General features: G+C 38.3%; 1 protein-coding gene and 1 long non-coding RNA gene across 4 annotated transcripts in view; one reads left to right on the forward strand and one right to left on the reverse strand.

The window, feature by feature from the left end:
* The window catches only part of LOC102928098 (cytosolic beta-glucosidase), a 142,617-nt gene that overhangs the window by 3,758 nt on the left and 124,149 nt on the right, over window positions 1-14,710 (forward strand). The window lies entirely within an intron of this gene.
* LOC143267603 (uncharacterized) lies at window positions 29-6,561 on the reverse strand. The gene is made up of 4 exons (XR_013042897.1): window positions 6,383-6,561; window positions 3,595-3,794; window positions 1,369-1,498; window positions 29-675 (listed from the first exon to the last, which is right to left on the reverse strand). It is a non-coding gene; the product is annotated as an uncharacterized LOC143267603 (long non-coding RNA).

A 14,710-nucleotide genomic window follows, 5' to 3' on the forward strand; every position in this document is an offset into this window, starting at 1 on the left:
AATTTAAGGGCAATATAGGGAGCAAGTGGAAAGGAGAAATGGATTTCAGCAAAATACATGGTACTTTATTATGTTTTTTAAAATTAAAAAAACCACAATTAAAAAAATACCCTTTAAGTTAGGTTGTAGTTCATTTACATTTAAGCTAGATTTCTATTCTCTTTGCATATAAAGAGCTCCGGGTGAAATTTTGTTGATTTTAAGTCTTCCTTCCTTGTTAGCCTCTTTGTCTTGAAAGCTCACATCAACCCTGGCACTTCCATCATGGTCACCATTGTAGTGAACTTGTTTGGTATCCGCATTGGCTTCAGAATTCCCAGTGTCAAATTAATTGGATGACTCTTTGTCTTAAATTTTTTTTGATTTTCATATTATTTTATGCATATAAGTGTTTTGCCTACATGAGTGTATGTGTACCAACCACGTGCATGTCTGGTGCCCAAGGAGGTAAGAAGAGGGCATTTGGAGTCCCCAGAGCTGAAGGTTATGAGCCACCATGTGGGTGCTGGGGACTGAAACCCCATCTTGTACAAGAATAGCAAGTGCTGTTCATCAGTGAATCATCTCTCAAGCTTCTTTATGCTCTCTTCCCCACATTTTTTTTCTATTTTAACCACAGTGAGGCCACTTGATATACCAAGGATACTGCATTTGTGATTCCTGAGTAGACACAACCTAATTGGGGAGAATATTGTGGTAGACATTAGGAAAATGTGATAAGAAATAAGAGTACTCTTCTAATCAAGAATGTCTATAAGAAAAATTTATCCAACTCAAACAACTAAAAGTTTAAGGCAATAAAGATACTCCATCAGTATTAAAGTCCATCTGGTCATGATGTTTGGGGTATGATGGCAAATAAGACTCCTAATCACTACAAAAAATGATCTTATTAAAAAAGGTATCTATTTTTTAGGTACTCTGACAATGCAGTTGTAGTCCACCTAGAGAACTCCTAAAAATATAGTTCCAGACTTGTTTTTCCAAAGATAATTTCTTTTAAAAAAAGTTGTTACTTTATGTGTACGGATGTTTTGCCTGATCATAGGTCCATATACCCTATGTGTTCTTGGTGTTCATGGAAAGAGGGCAACAGATCCTCTGGAACTGGAATTACAAACAGTTATAAGCTGCCATGTGGGTGGCAGGAATCAAACCCAGGTCCTTGGGAAGAGAAGCCAGTGCTCTTACCCACTGAGCCATTTTTCCAGTTCCCAAAGATATGGTCTTGAGGAGTCTTGTTGGATTTAACTGAGTTATTTTATTTAATCCTTCCCTAGATTCTGTCTAGTAAAAAGTTGTTTAAATAAGGCTAAAGGTCTCAAAAAACCGTAAGTCTATGAAGCTCAAATTTGATAGAGAACTCACCCATGACCTCATATGCTGCAAAATATCAATGGATCGGATGGGTCCTTCAAAACTATGTTTGGTGCTTCTCTGGGCTTCCTGTATATGTAGTTCAGATCTCTCCTCTGATTACAATCTGTTAAAAGGGAAACTTTAGACAAATTGATCTTAGTAGAGTTTATTTGAGCAAAGAAATGATTTATGAATTGGCTTGTTCCCTGAACCAGTCAGGATTCAAAAACTCTTATCATAACAAGGGAAGATGAAATACTAGTTTCTCAGTTTCCTTAATTGTAGAACATGGAACTCGTGATGTTCACCCTATAGAAGTTGTCTGGGTGAGCATATGTAATTGGAGCACAGAATGCCTAGTGCATGTTGCTCATTAACACGAACACAAATGCTCACATTAACACAAAATACTATCATTTATTTTTCTCTGTCTGCTATGCACACCCCAGTCTGTACTGGTAAGCAGAGCACCATCATCTGCTTCGTTTAGTGGGAATGTTTATTTCTTGCTTTGACTATAAATTACGCACTCCCCACGCCTTTCATGTTTTCTACTATTTCTTTGAGCAGCTGCCGAGAGAGAGAGAGAGAGAGAGAGAGAGAGAGAGAGAGAGAGAGAGAGAGAGAGAGAGAGAGAGAACCTAGCCTTATCTTCCACCATTGTTTAAATTATACATGCAGGAAGGACACATCCCAGATCAGCATGGCCTGAGTTTAAAACCTGAGTTCAGCTCATCACTTTTTCATTTGGGAACTCTTTGAATTTTTGTTATACTTCAGCTTATGGGACCTCTGCAAGTCACAGCCATTGAGCAATGGTATTTGTGAAAACAATTTAGCAATTCAATGATTTTGTTCTGAAACATCACCTCATATCTATTTTCCACCAATTTTTTTTTTTTTTTTTTTGGTTTTTCAAGACAGGGTTTCTCTTGTGTAGCTTTGCGCCTTTCCTGGAACTCACTTGGTAGCCCAGGCTGGCCTCGAACTCACAGAGATCCGCCTGCCTCTGCCTCCCAAGTGCTGGGATTAAAGGCGTGCGCCACCACCGCCCGGCTATTTTTAAAGCATGACTGTCTGAGTAGGTGTATTTGTCTTCACTCTCTTGGGAGCTATGAGGGATTCTTGCACTCAAAATTGAGATATTGTGGATCTTTGGTTTGGAACCAAGGGCAGTGTCAGAATCTTTGCAAGTGGGGTCAGTCTAGAGGCACAGGGCCTGGCCTTGCCATCACCCTTCCCAATATATCTGTGGCTTGGTTATCTATTTCACCAGAACCACAGCCTTCCTCTTGTGCCTCTTATTCCTTCTGCCTCTCTTCTGGCCACTTCACTGTTTATGGTTCTGAAGAAGAGTTTAATGTTTATTATATAATGGTTTGCTGTGCAGTGCCTTGGGCCTTTTGGAGGAAGGCACAATATAAATCTCATAAATAAATAATAAATAAGTGGTATAAGCAGGAGGAAAATTATGCGTTTTAGGTGAGTTGTAAAGAACATTGCACGGCCTATAAAATGTATTTGTTGGAGTAAAGAGACAGGGAAGAAAACGCAGACAATCATTTTACATACTGAAGTGAGACTTGCCATCATTTTAAGCGTAGAAAACTCGCCAAGATTTTTAACCCTTCACGAGGCTGAGTCTGTCCTCTTTAGGGCAGGATGGCAGGTAAGGAAGACAGCTGCGAGGAGCTCAGTGATGCCATGTTCATTCCCTCTCTGTGCCCTAGAGGATCTGTGAAAATGACATTTAGAACCTGATTCTATGACCCTTAGAAGCTTGTGACTGCAGGTGATTTTGGAGAAGGCTCTTAAGGGGTGAGTGTGCTCTGTAAAACCCTACAAGCCCCAAACTAGACCATTAAGGCTTCCTAGTGGGGCCTGGGTTTGTGGTTCTAAAGAAGGCAAAGGCCTCAGCTTTATGAGTGTCATTATGAGTCGTTCATGCTGCACTGGTGTCCGTGTTGTGTTTACTTTTGATTTAACTGTGACTTTGGTTTCATGGTTGCAGAAACCCGGGTTTGTCTTTCACTATTTCTTACTCTGGTTTGTCAAAGATAGAATCCTGTAGCTGAGAGATTTGAAGTTATGTTTACATTTTAAAAGCAGGAGAATGAACAGGGTAGTTATATGAGTAGGATTTAGGTCAAGTTTATGACCAGTCTATACTGACTGTTTCTTTCCCCCTCCTTTTAAAAACTCAGTGAGTCCACACAAGAGGCACATTTTATTTACCTGCCGTAAATGCCAGCACAAACTCTGCTTCCTGTTTTCTTTTTTCTGCTCAACCAAATCCAACTATTTGTCATGTTCCTCATGACAAATTTTCTACCAATTTGAATTAAAGATTCTGTTTGGGATTAGGTGAGTGGCCACCTTTGTATTTTTTTCTGGAATAATCCTTGCTGGATAGAGCTGTTCTTTGTTCAGGTCACCTAAGAAAGAAAAAAGTAAACAAATTTTGAGTGTTTACCTCTTGTTGCATTAGGAAAATGAAGAAGAGAAAAATTTACACATGAAATCTACCATAGTTTAACTAATAGAGGTTGTTTCTGTCATATCAACTTTGACTTTTCATGCTTCTGTAACAAAATACCTAATAGAAGCAGCTTCATTTGTGAAAGCTTTTATTTTGGATCACAGTTTCAGAGAGATTTCAGTCCACCATGATGAAGAAAGCATTACAGCAGCCATTAAGGTGTAGGCATGCTCACATGGCAGTTGGCCAGGAAGCAAAGAAAACCAGATGGGAACCAGGGACATACATTACCTTCAAAGGCCCACACCTAGTGATGTGCTTCTACCAGCCAAGTCCCACTTCCTAAATATGCCACAGCCTAACCAAAAGAACAAAACACAAGTAGCTGGGGACTGAGAGTTCAACACATGAGCCTGTGGGGCAGGTTTCAGAGTCATTCTATGGCATAATCTTTATTTTATTCTTCTGGTTTTAAATTTGAGATCCACAAAAATCTCAAATTACTGATTTTTTTGTTCATACCATGTTATTGACAATGGAAAAAAGTGTAGGTTCGGGCAATAATGACCTTCAAATGTGCATCAGTTGATATCCACTTACAAACCTCATGCCAGATACAAAGAGTAGGTGTAGACTAGGAGATATAAGCCAGAGCAGGGGTGGGGGGTGGGGCAACTGGGTCTGTGCTTATGATGGTGGTTGAATTTCAGCCTTGAGTTCAGAGAATGACTGATGCCTCAGCAGCATACCAGACTGCTTACAGACTGTACAGCACTGAATACTAGCTTCTTTGAGCCTCAGATGTCTCACCTGCAAATTGCTCGTCTGGTGTAGTATATGCCCACCTGTCTTCCTACCTCTTGCTTATTTCATTGTAGGAACACTGGAGACTCTTAACATTTTGTGATTCTTCTCTGGGTTACTTTCCTCAACCTTTTCTTCCAAATGAATGTCCTTAGCAGTATGGGGGAATTTAGCTGCATTCATTCCATTTTTTCCAGCCCCTCTATTAAGTATTTGGTTGCACCAATCAGTTTTATAATTTTTAGGAACAAATTATTTAGTTGCCTTTTTTTTTTCTTTAGAAAGTCATGCTTTGTTTCTCGAATACTGTTATCCTTATGACTCTTTAATATTGCTAGTGTGGAAATTAAGTTGTCAATCTAGCAGCTACGCTTTTGGGTATTTATCCTAAAGTTTGAGATAAGTTTGTTGGAGAGAAATCTGCACTCTTATGTTCGCTGTAATGTTTCCCATAAGCCAAGTGTGGCATTAACCTGTGCTCACCAATAGACGAATAGCCAGGAAAACATGGTGTCTGTATACGATAAAACACCATGCAGCCTTAAATAGGAAATGAAAAACATAACAAAACAAAACACAACCAAACCACTCCTGTCATCATGGGTAGAAATGGACAATCACATACTCAATTAAAAAAGCCAGGTATGGAAAGAGAATGCTGCAGGTTCTCACTTACTGTGGGATCTAACACAATCGAACGGTTAGGAGCGGGAAGTGGTGGCTGCAGAGGTTTAGGAGTAGGGGGAATGAGGTGATGATGGTAAAGACTTAGGCAAGAATAATACATGTTTACTTAGAGCATGGCAAATATAGTGGAAAACTGAGTGCTGCACATTTCAAAATTGCCAAGAATGTACATTTCAAAGTTCTCAAATTAACAAACTAAGTATTTGAAGGAATACTTAGCTGGTTCATCCCTGAAAGTGTTGCAGATCATAGCATCACTTTATAGTCCACAAATACATCTAACTATGACTTGTCAATTTGCAAAAGATAAAATAGCAAAAAATATTTAAAAAAGAAAAAGAAGATTGAAAAAAGAAAAGAGGAGGGATAAAAAGAAAAAACAGCAAGAGGAAAAAAATTTAAAAAAACTTATTTTTTTTAAAAAAAGTTTATGATTTGTGAGACTTTTTATGAGACAAGTTTTGCTGTGTAGTGCAGGCTAGCTTGAAATTTGATACTTTGAACTCCTTTTGACTCAGCCTTTTGAATGTTGGTATTACAGGTGTAGACCATAGTACATTCCCTTCCTAGTTTCACTTATTTTGGTTCTTTCATGTTGGTTGTTTTCATCCAGTGCCTGAAGATCCTAAGATATTTATGAATGAACTAATATGCTGATTAATCGCAGCAGCCTATTTAGACTTCCTTTAAATTAGATAGGCATCATCAACTAGAACAGGGATGCCTGCAAAGAACAGAATTCTGTTTGTTAGTTGAGGGGGTTGACAGTCAATCCTCACAGATGGTACAACGTATGTGGAGGAGCTAACCAATATTTAGATCTTAGAAACTGTCAGATGTGACTGTAGCTAGAGTTTTCCTGCCTTGCCCACAGTCAGGACAAATCTTTGTCACCCACCAGTCCCACAGCTGCTCAGACCCAACCAAATAAACACAGAGACTTATATTGCTTACAAACTGTATGGCCATGGCAGGCTTCTTGCTAACTGTTCTTATATCTTAAATTAATCCATTTCCATAAATCTATACCTTGCCACATGGCTTGTGGCTTACCGGCATCTTCACATGCTTCTTGTCCTGGTGGTGGCTGGCAGTGACTCCTTCTGCCTTCCTGTTCTTTCTCTTCTCCTCTCTGTTAGTCCCACCTATACTTCCTGCCTAGCCACTGGCCAATCAGTATTTTATTTATTGACCAATCAGAGCAACACATTTGCCATACAGAATATCCCACAGCATGTGATGGCTTTAAAAAGTTTGTATTTACCTTTGTGCCGCTGCTGCCTCTCTCTCTCTCTCTCTCTCTCTCTCTCTCTCTCTCTCTCTCTCTCTCTCTCTCTCTCCTGCCCCATTATGCATGATATAATCCTTCCTGATAACATCTATCACTCTCATGAAGCATCTCTTAGGACATGCACATGGGGTAGAGGTAGCATTGTCTTGTTGATGGAGGAGGTGAACCCAGCAGGCCATCAGTGGCACAGATGATTCCTGGATTAATTACCAGGATGGGAGGTCACTCTGCTGTCCCCTGTGATGACTGCCTCAGAGGTTGTCAAGCAGAAGCTTTCCAATCTTCTCCAGCTTTCTCTAGAGTCCATGAGTCCTTTGTCTTAGCTTCTCTGATGAATTGGTTTTATTTCCATTTTCCAGAAGTACTTGAGTAAATGTGATGTTCTATTGGGACCTTTTTAATGTAAGCTCAGTTGTGGATCTTATTTACTGTCATTTCAATGGAGTGTGAGAGGGAAAAGAATTAAATATGTATGTTCCACTCTGTAATGAACTTGAAATCTTTATTAACATAAATAAAGACCTTAATATAATATTCATTTATGTATAAGTCTTTATTAACATGTATTAACATATGGGAGCGCTTCTTAAGCAATGAGGTATTATTTAAAATTAATGAACAAAATGAGTTCCCTCTTCTTTTTGCCAATATCAGTCTCCTGTCAGCACTAAGGCACCCAAGTTCTAAAAATTTTATTGGCCTACACTTTGAGGGTACTGTATATCTCTTTGGGGGTACTGTATATCTGTATATCTTCCTAGCTTCTCTACTAAATTTGTAGGTAGATACTCTAGTCATCAGTGTGAGTCTTTCATTGATGGTCTGTCTGCCTTATAGAAGAAATCCAGAGGCCTGACTTCTTTCTTCTGCCCAGTGAGAGCTCAACCCAAAGATACTCCCCTTGAACCAGAAAGATGACCTCCCTCAAATCTGAGCAAGCTGGTACCCAGGCCACAGCTTTTCAGCTATTCAGATTCTGCTGCTCTACTACAGCCACCTGAACAAACAAAGGAAACAAGACAATAATGGAACTTCAGACAGTCTAACAGTAGGAAATAAAAAACTCAGCTAATGTGGGGAAATGTGCTTGGGGGTGGGTGGTCAGTCAGTGTGTCTTGAGTGAGGCCATAGATCTGTGCATTTGTCCCTGGGATCATTTACTCAGTCATTTGTCATAATCTCTTACCTCTATTTCTTAATGCACAGAATTTTCTTTTTTTCCAATATAATATTTTTATTGATTATTTGGGAGTTTCACATAATGCACCCTGACTTCCCAGTCTTCCCAGTCCACTCCTCTACCCTTGTGACCTTTCTCAAAGAAAAGAAAAAAACAAGACAGAAAAAAGTTCTCTTGTTTCTTAGTTGGCTTCCTAGGCAATTCTGAAAAGTAGCCATTGCCATAACTACTGACTATGTGGTATTTACTCATAAAGTTCCAATTTTCTTCTTGTACATCCTTTTGTATTGACAGGAATCTGAATTGAATGCTTGCTTATCGTAGGCTTGAGAGAGAGAAGAGAAAGGACATAGATAGTCATAAAAACAAAATAAAGTCTTAAAAAATAAAATAATATATAAAAATATAATAAGCCATGTGAAGATAGAAATTACAGAGAGTCTGGATTATATTGTCTTTGAGATTTTTAACTGGAGAGAGACATTTGATTGTAAAGGCTGCTGAGGTAAACCAATATACATATTGTAAAGGTATATTTACTACAAAATTTGGGTCTAAAGATATGTTACTTTGGAAAGGAGACTCTGCTTTCCACAGGAAGCAAGAGGCTATGGATTTGTTCCGGGTTAAGATGGATCAGATTTGATCAAGTCAGACCTCCTGAACCTTGACAGATGGTATCTGTCAACAAGGGTTATAGCTGGTCTTCCCAGGACTTGATCATTATCTTGAATTTTCTCAGTATCTCCATAAGATTAACAGCACCCACAATCAACACAAAGTAGCCTAGAGGACTATGCCCACATCTCCCCTTCCCCAAAATAGATTATGGATGTTTGTCTTTGTTTAGGACATTGGTTACAAATTGTTATTGGTCATAGTCAATCTCGTTCTAAAAGAACAAAGGGGAATAGGATATAGAAATGATAAGAAAAAGGGTAGATTATTGAATCTACTTTAATCCAAAAAACAACTGTTAATCTGAAAATACTTTACACTGGTATGGATTTTGGCTTATTAATACAAATTTAAGGTCGATTTTATTATATTGTATGTATATTTCTACTCTTGTTTAAGGTATTATGTTTCTGCAACTCATTTAAAATTATAAAGTATCATTAAGAAGTACAGATTAATAGTCATCTATGATAATCAAATTTATTGTCTTGTTTTTATAGTTAAGTTTTTTAGGTATACAAAGATATATTTCAATGAGATAAATAATCTTCAAACACTTCAAAGACCTACAGAATATGGCATTTAAAATGTTTTAAAAACTTAGGTTTTTCTGGACAGTAAGGCATGTCTGCTCCTGGCAGCCCCAATTACTTCAGAGAAGATGATGGAGTTTGCTTCTTTATGGCAAAAGTTAGCCATTTGGACACAAAACTGCTCTTGTCTGGACTGCTTGACAGTATGTTGTATAAACTGGACATGTAGGACTCATAGGAAGGTGACCACTGAACTTTGCAAGGCCAGATGGTCTTCAGGTTTCTGCTTCACAGAAGAAACTGCCAGAGGACACAGGGAGAGGTGACGGACAAGCTTCACCAGAATGGGTAAATTAGTCCTTAAAATTTCCTGCTTCACTAAAAACTATGCCAGAGACTCTGGGCCAATAGGCTGAAGATAGATACCCCAATGTTACAGAGGAACTCTGGATTACTGTCCAGGCAGCCAGAGGTCTCTGTCATTTCTAGAATTATGGAAGTTGCTTGCAATGCATTTCCTGTTTACTCAGGTAATACTATATTCTTCTGCGGTCTTTGATGGAGTTGAAGACTCGATAGTTATAGCTTAATCATGATAAAAGGTAAATTAGATATAAAACATTAGACTCACAAATATAGGATAGAAGATAGAATATTTTCTTTAATTTTTCCTAATACAAGTAGACTAGATATTGTAAATGTAATTCTTGTTTGATAACTGTTTTGTTATATATAATTTTGCCATGTTAAAATTAAAACCTCCCTTTTTAAGACAGAAAAGAGGAAATGCTGTGGGATAGTCTTTCTGTATCCTGTGACTATATGTAGCTCCCATTGGATAATAAATAAAGCTGTTTTGGCATATGGCAAGAAAGCTTACAGTCAGGTGGGAAATCCAAGCAGAGATACAGAGAGACAAAGGGTGGAGTCAAGAGAGATGCCAGCTGCAGCTGAAGGAGCAACAACAAGCAGACCAGTGATGCCATAGCCACATGGCCACATACAGATGAATAGGAATGGGTTAATTTAAGATGAAAGAGTTAGCAAGCCAGAAGCTGAAGCCACAGGCCATGTGGTTTGTAATTAATATAAGCTTTGGAGTGATTATTTTATAAACATCTGCAGGACTGTGGGGCCAGGTGGGATTGAGATACATTCTGACTACATATTTGTTTTTGCAAAAACAATTATTCTAAGAAAAATTTAACTGTAGAGCCTGTAAATCATACAGCAAAAACTCAGGTGAATACTGGCCAGACAAGAATCTTAAATTTTGGCACGTATATTTTCAGTCTCTCCCTGCTCATTTCCAGAAGCTTTAGGCATACACAGTTTTGTTTTTGTACCAGGATAGCAATGGTCTGAAAACAGGTTTACCTTTACTAAGATATTTACAGATATATTCACAACACATAAAATTTCCTTTTCAGGATACGATACAGCATTTTTTTGCATTTTCACTCTTCCCATTCCCTGTTCCCTTGTTTATCTTTTATAGTTGTGCCGAGGATGTTACACAGAAAGCTCAATGAGAGTCAATGTACTTAACCTTGAGAAACAAGAAACAAATCATGATATCCCAGTAATTTATTTGAAGTATGGGCTTTACATATTGGCCCACGTTTGCTCACGAATTCTTTTGTCCGCAGTAAATCCTTCAGTTAAGACTGGGTATTTGCTTATTTGAATGGATGCATGTCAGCCCTGAGCTGGAGAAAGAAGGTATCAGTTGTGTTGTCCCTTCCTGGGATTCCCCATCTCACAGGGCTTGCTGTCTAGCTAAGTTCATGGATGCACAAGATAAAGTGACTCTTCGACACTGACTAAAACATCAATAGATCCCAGAGCCAGCAGCATGCAGCTCATGCAAAATCTTTCCTCTTATGCCCATATTAATTTAGTCAGGCTTTGTTTCTGGCTCATGTAAACATCTTTCTTATGCCTCCTTTCTTCATGATTTCTAGTTTTTCCATTAATTCTAGAGTATATCGTCTCCTCTTAGTCTCCCTCCTTCCTTTCCATGCCCCTCTGATCTCTTGTGTATGTTGCTTCCATCATTCTCTCTTACAGTTCTGCCATCTTCTTATTCTTAAAGGAGATCACAGCTGTGAATATGTGGTACATATTGCATTTACACCCTACCTCAACCACTTACCAGTTGTGAGATCTTGGGTAATAACTACACTTTGTAAGGCACCCTTTCCTTGTTTGTAAAATGGGCATAGTAAGAATGCCAATCTCAGTTCATGTAAATATTAAAGATGTTCAGTAGTATCAGATGTTTAGGGCAGTCAAACTGTGCTCTCTCTATTTTAATAATCATTAAAAAACCTTGTGTTTTTATTTCTATAGGATCTGAACTTGCATGGCAGAAAAAAAAAATTATAATCTTTTCTCAGATGAACCCCATCCCCCACTGTTTCCTCTCTGTTTATTTTCTATTGCTACCTATTCTTTAACCAAACTGGAGCATGCGTATTTTTTAAAATGTCATGACCTTCATGCCTCTGTACCTTTGCACATGCTGTTCTCTTTGCTTGAATGCACATCTCACTTTGGCATGAGTAAAGAGATGCAGAGGACAAAGGTCCAGGTGTTCTCATTTTCAAGCCCAGATTTTCTGCTCTGTCTCACATCCGTTTTCTGGTTTGTCCTCTGTGTTACTATTCCAAGCCTATCCCTGGCAACTTAGTCGTGATAGTGGGAAGCTTGGTTCTTGTGCTAAGCAAACCCTCAAAAGTAGTATTTTTAACTACAAGCTATCAATTGATTCCTTAAAAATGTTTCATTTTATTGTGTGTGTGTGTGTGTGTGTGTGTGTGTGTGTGTGTGTGTGTGTGTGTGTGTGTGTGGACAACTTGTGAGAGTTATTTGTCTCTTTCTACCATTTAAGTACCACTTAAGAAACTTGGGTCATCAGATTTGGTGGCAAGTACCTTTACCCACTGAACCGTCTTGCCATTCCCTAATAATCAATTTTTATTTAAGGCATCATGCCTTTTAATCTGGGGGTTTTTGATCATGACTCCATGCTTCCAACAATAACTACTATTATTCTGAGTGGTTATATGGGTATTGTCACCATGTGTTTGTATTTTGGATAGGTTGTCTCTGTTGGTGACAGCTGGGACCCTGTTGTTTTTCTTTCATTACACCTTGTGGTCCTCTTCCTTGGGATGCCTGAAGCTAGTGCAGCAAAACTGTCTTGGTGTTGCATCTTTCTCAAGGTGTCTGCTCTTCCTTTCATTAATGTAGATAATCAAAGTTTGATTGTAAAGTATGCCTGGGCCAAATACAAGGGCTTTTAAAATTGTCTGCTGTTTTAGATTATCCAGGTCACTGATCCCCCTTCCTTAGCATGGACAGTTGAGAGTGGACCAGGCTGAAGAATTTTAAGCAGAACTGATTGGTAAAATAAATGAGATTTAAAAATTCTTTACATTAACTATTAAAAAAGGAATTTCTTTTACTTCAAAATAACTCATTTTACATTTCAAAACTGTAAATATATTTGCTTTTAAATTGCTTCAAGACAAAAATATTTTCTATGATGCAGGCATTTACAGAATACTAATTACGATATACATTTAAAGAAGTTATGAGAAGAATCGAAAATAAAGATAGGAGGTCAGACAGCTTCAGATTCAATGTCAAATCTTATAACCAAGCCTATGTTTCATCTTGGGAACAGCCGGCATACGAGACACTTCAAATTCAGAAAATCTCTCTCCATAGAACAGGCTACAATTGTTTACCCCTAATGAGCAATGGCCATTTAGAGAAGGTCATTTTTGGAATGTGTATTTAAGAATAAAAAGATTGCTTCTTGTGCTCATCTTCCTATTTTCCCCATGCACCACTGAATTCTAGTAGAAATGTGTCTACATGCCACTAGACTGGGAATTTAAGGGACAATTCCTCAAAGGAACAATGTTGTAAATGGGAGTCAGTGCCACAAAATACCCTTCAGGTGCATAATGAGATAAATAGATTTCAGAGGTTGGCTTGGGAATTAGGAGCATAATGTAAGAGGCAATGATGAGTTCCTGGGCAGGTGACACATAAACAGGGCTTATGAAACATTACCCGTTTTACACTGGGATTTGCCAAGCTAAAGCTTAAAGTTTCCCATAGCACCTATGAATAATCATTTAAATATAGGCTTTGAGACTTGGGGGAAAAAGTACATTATTTACTCTAAAGACAAAAATCTTTCTTGGAGTTATTGCAGTCCGTCATGCAGATGCATAGCAGGGGAACTTAGAAAATGCAACATTTTCTCTTGATAGCCCATTACTTTATACGTCTCATAAATTATTATCCAGGGCTAGGAAGTAGTCCCAAGTCAGGGGCCCACACTAGTGACGATGGAACAGAGTGTGGGGCACTACTGATCTTTCACAGAGTGAAATTATGCAGGAGGAAGGACTTTGCTTTTTGCCTCTGGTGTAGTGTGAAGAGAATGTGGGAGGAACAAGTGATAAGTAATATACTATAGTCTTTGGTTCGACTCCTGCTTAGGACTTGACACATGTTGGCCCCCAGAAATTTCTGTTACCCAGCTGGCTTGCTGAAGGGAGAACTGAGAAGTCCTTAATAGAGACATTACACATCTGAGGCTAAATATTTTCATAGGATACTTCCACTATTCTCTCCATGGCTCAAATAAAAGCCAGATGCAGCCACATTAAAGCCATGACATGGTTGGCTTGTTGTTGAATAATGACTTTTCTCTTGTTTGGAGAGAAAAGATACAAAATGATACAGAAGATGTTTGTTCCTCATGTTTAAAAAAAAAAACAAACAAACCTGGTTTCCTTGGCAAGGGATGGGTAATTAAATTGAATTATGACTACTTATTCAAATTGCTGATGTATAGTTACTAGTTTATGCCAATTAAACATGTTCTATAGAGGTTATAAACAGGTGAATAAAAAGATCATTTGAATAAAATCTAAGGGAAGGAGGCAGGCACACAAATATGATATGACATGACAATGTTTAATAATAAACATACTATTGGGGCAGAGGTTGGAGGAGTGTCAATTCAAGAGTGAAATGTGTGAGAGATCATTTGTGGTGGTGAATTTGCATTTGAAGGAGCAAGGCTTTTAGTTTAGCTTTCAGGGAATGACCCAAGAGGTGACTATCGGCAAATGAAACATTTTTGAGATAGGACATGAAAGTATGAATCCTTGAACTACATTTGGGGAAAGATATAGTCATGCCCCTAGAAGTGGTTTTGAATTTAAATACTTTAGAATGTATGTAAATCACTCAAAGTTCTTCTAATCATTTGGAGCCCCATATAAGACTACATAGGGAGAATACTTGCAAGAGCATCTGGGTATGTACAAGCTTTGAGAAGCATCCTAGATGACGTTTTGCACTTAGCTCATGCTTTGATAACTGGGTGAATGTCAGGATCTGAAGCTAAGTGGGTAGAATACATACATTGATGCTCATCATCCCTGGCTAATGAGTTAGTGTGAGAGTCATGTGCAGTAGGTATTTGGTAGCAGTAAATTACTCTTAATCAAAGGAAATAACAGGATCAGTTCTATATATTGGAAAGAGGGGGGCCTGGGAACATATATCAGGATATCCCTGTAGATGAGGTAGATGATTATGATGGATACTTTGTTGTGATATTGTGTCCCCCAATATATTGTACACCCTAATAAACTTATCTGAGGGTC

The sequence above is a fragment of the Peromyscus maniculatus genome, chromosome 10 (assembly GCF_049852395.1).
Source record: "Peromyscus maniculatus bairdii isolate BWxNUB_F1_BW_parent chromosome 10, HU_Pman_BW_mat_3.1, whole genome shotgun sequence".
Lineage (NCBI taxonomy): Eukaryota > Metazoa > Chordata > Mammalia > Rodentia > Cricetidae > Peromyscus > Peromyscus maniculatus.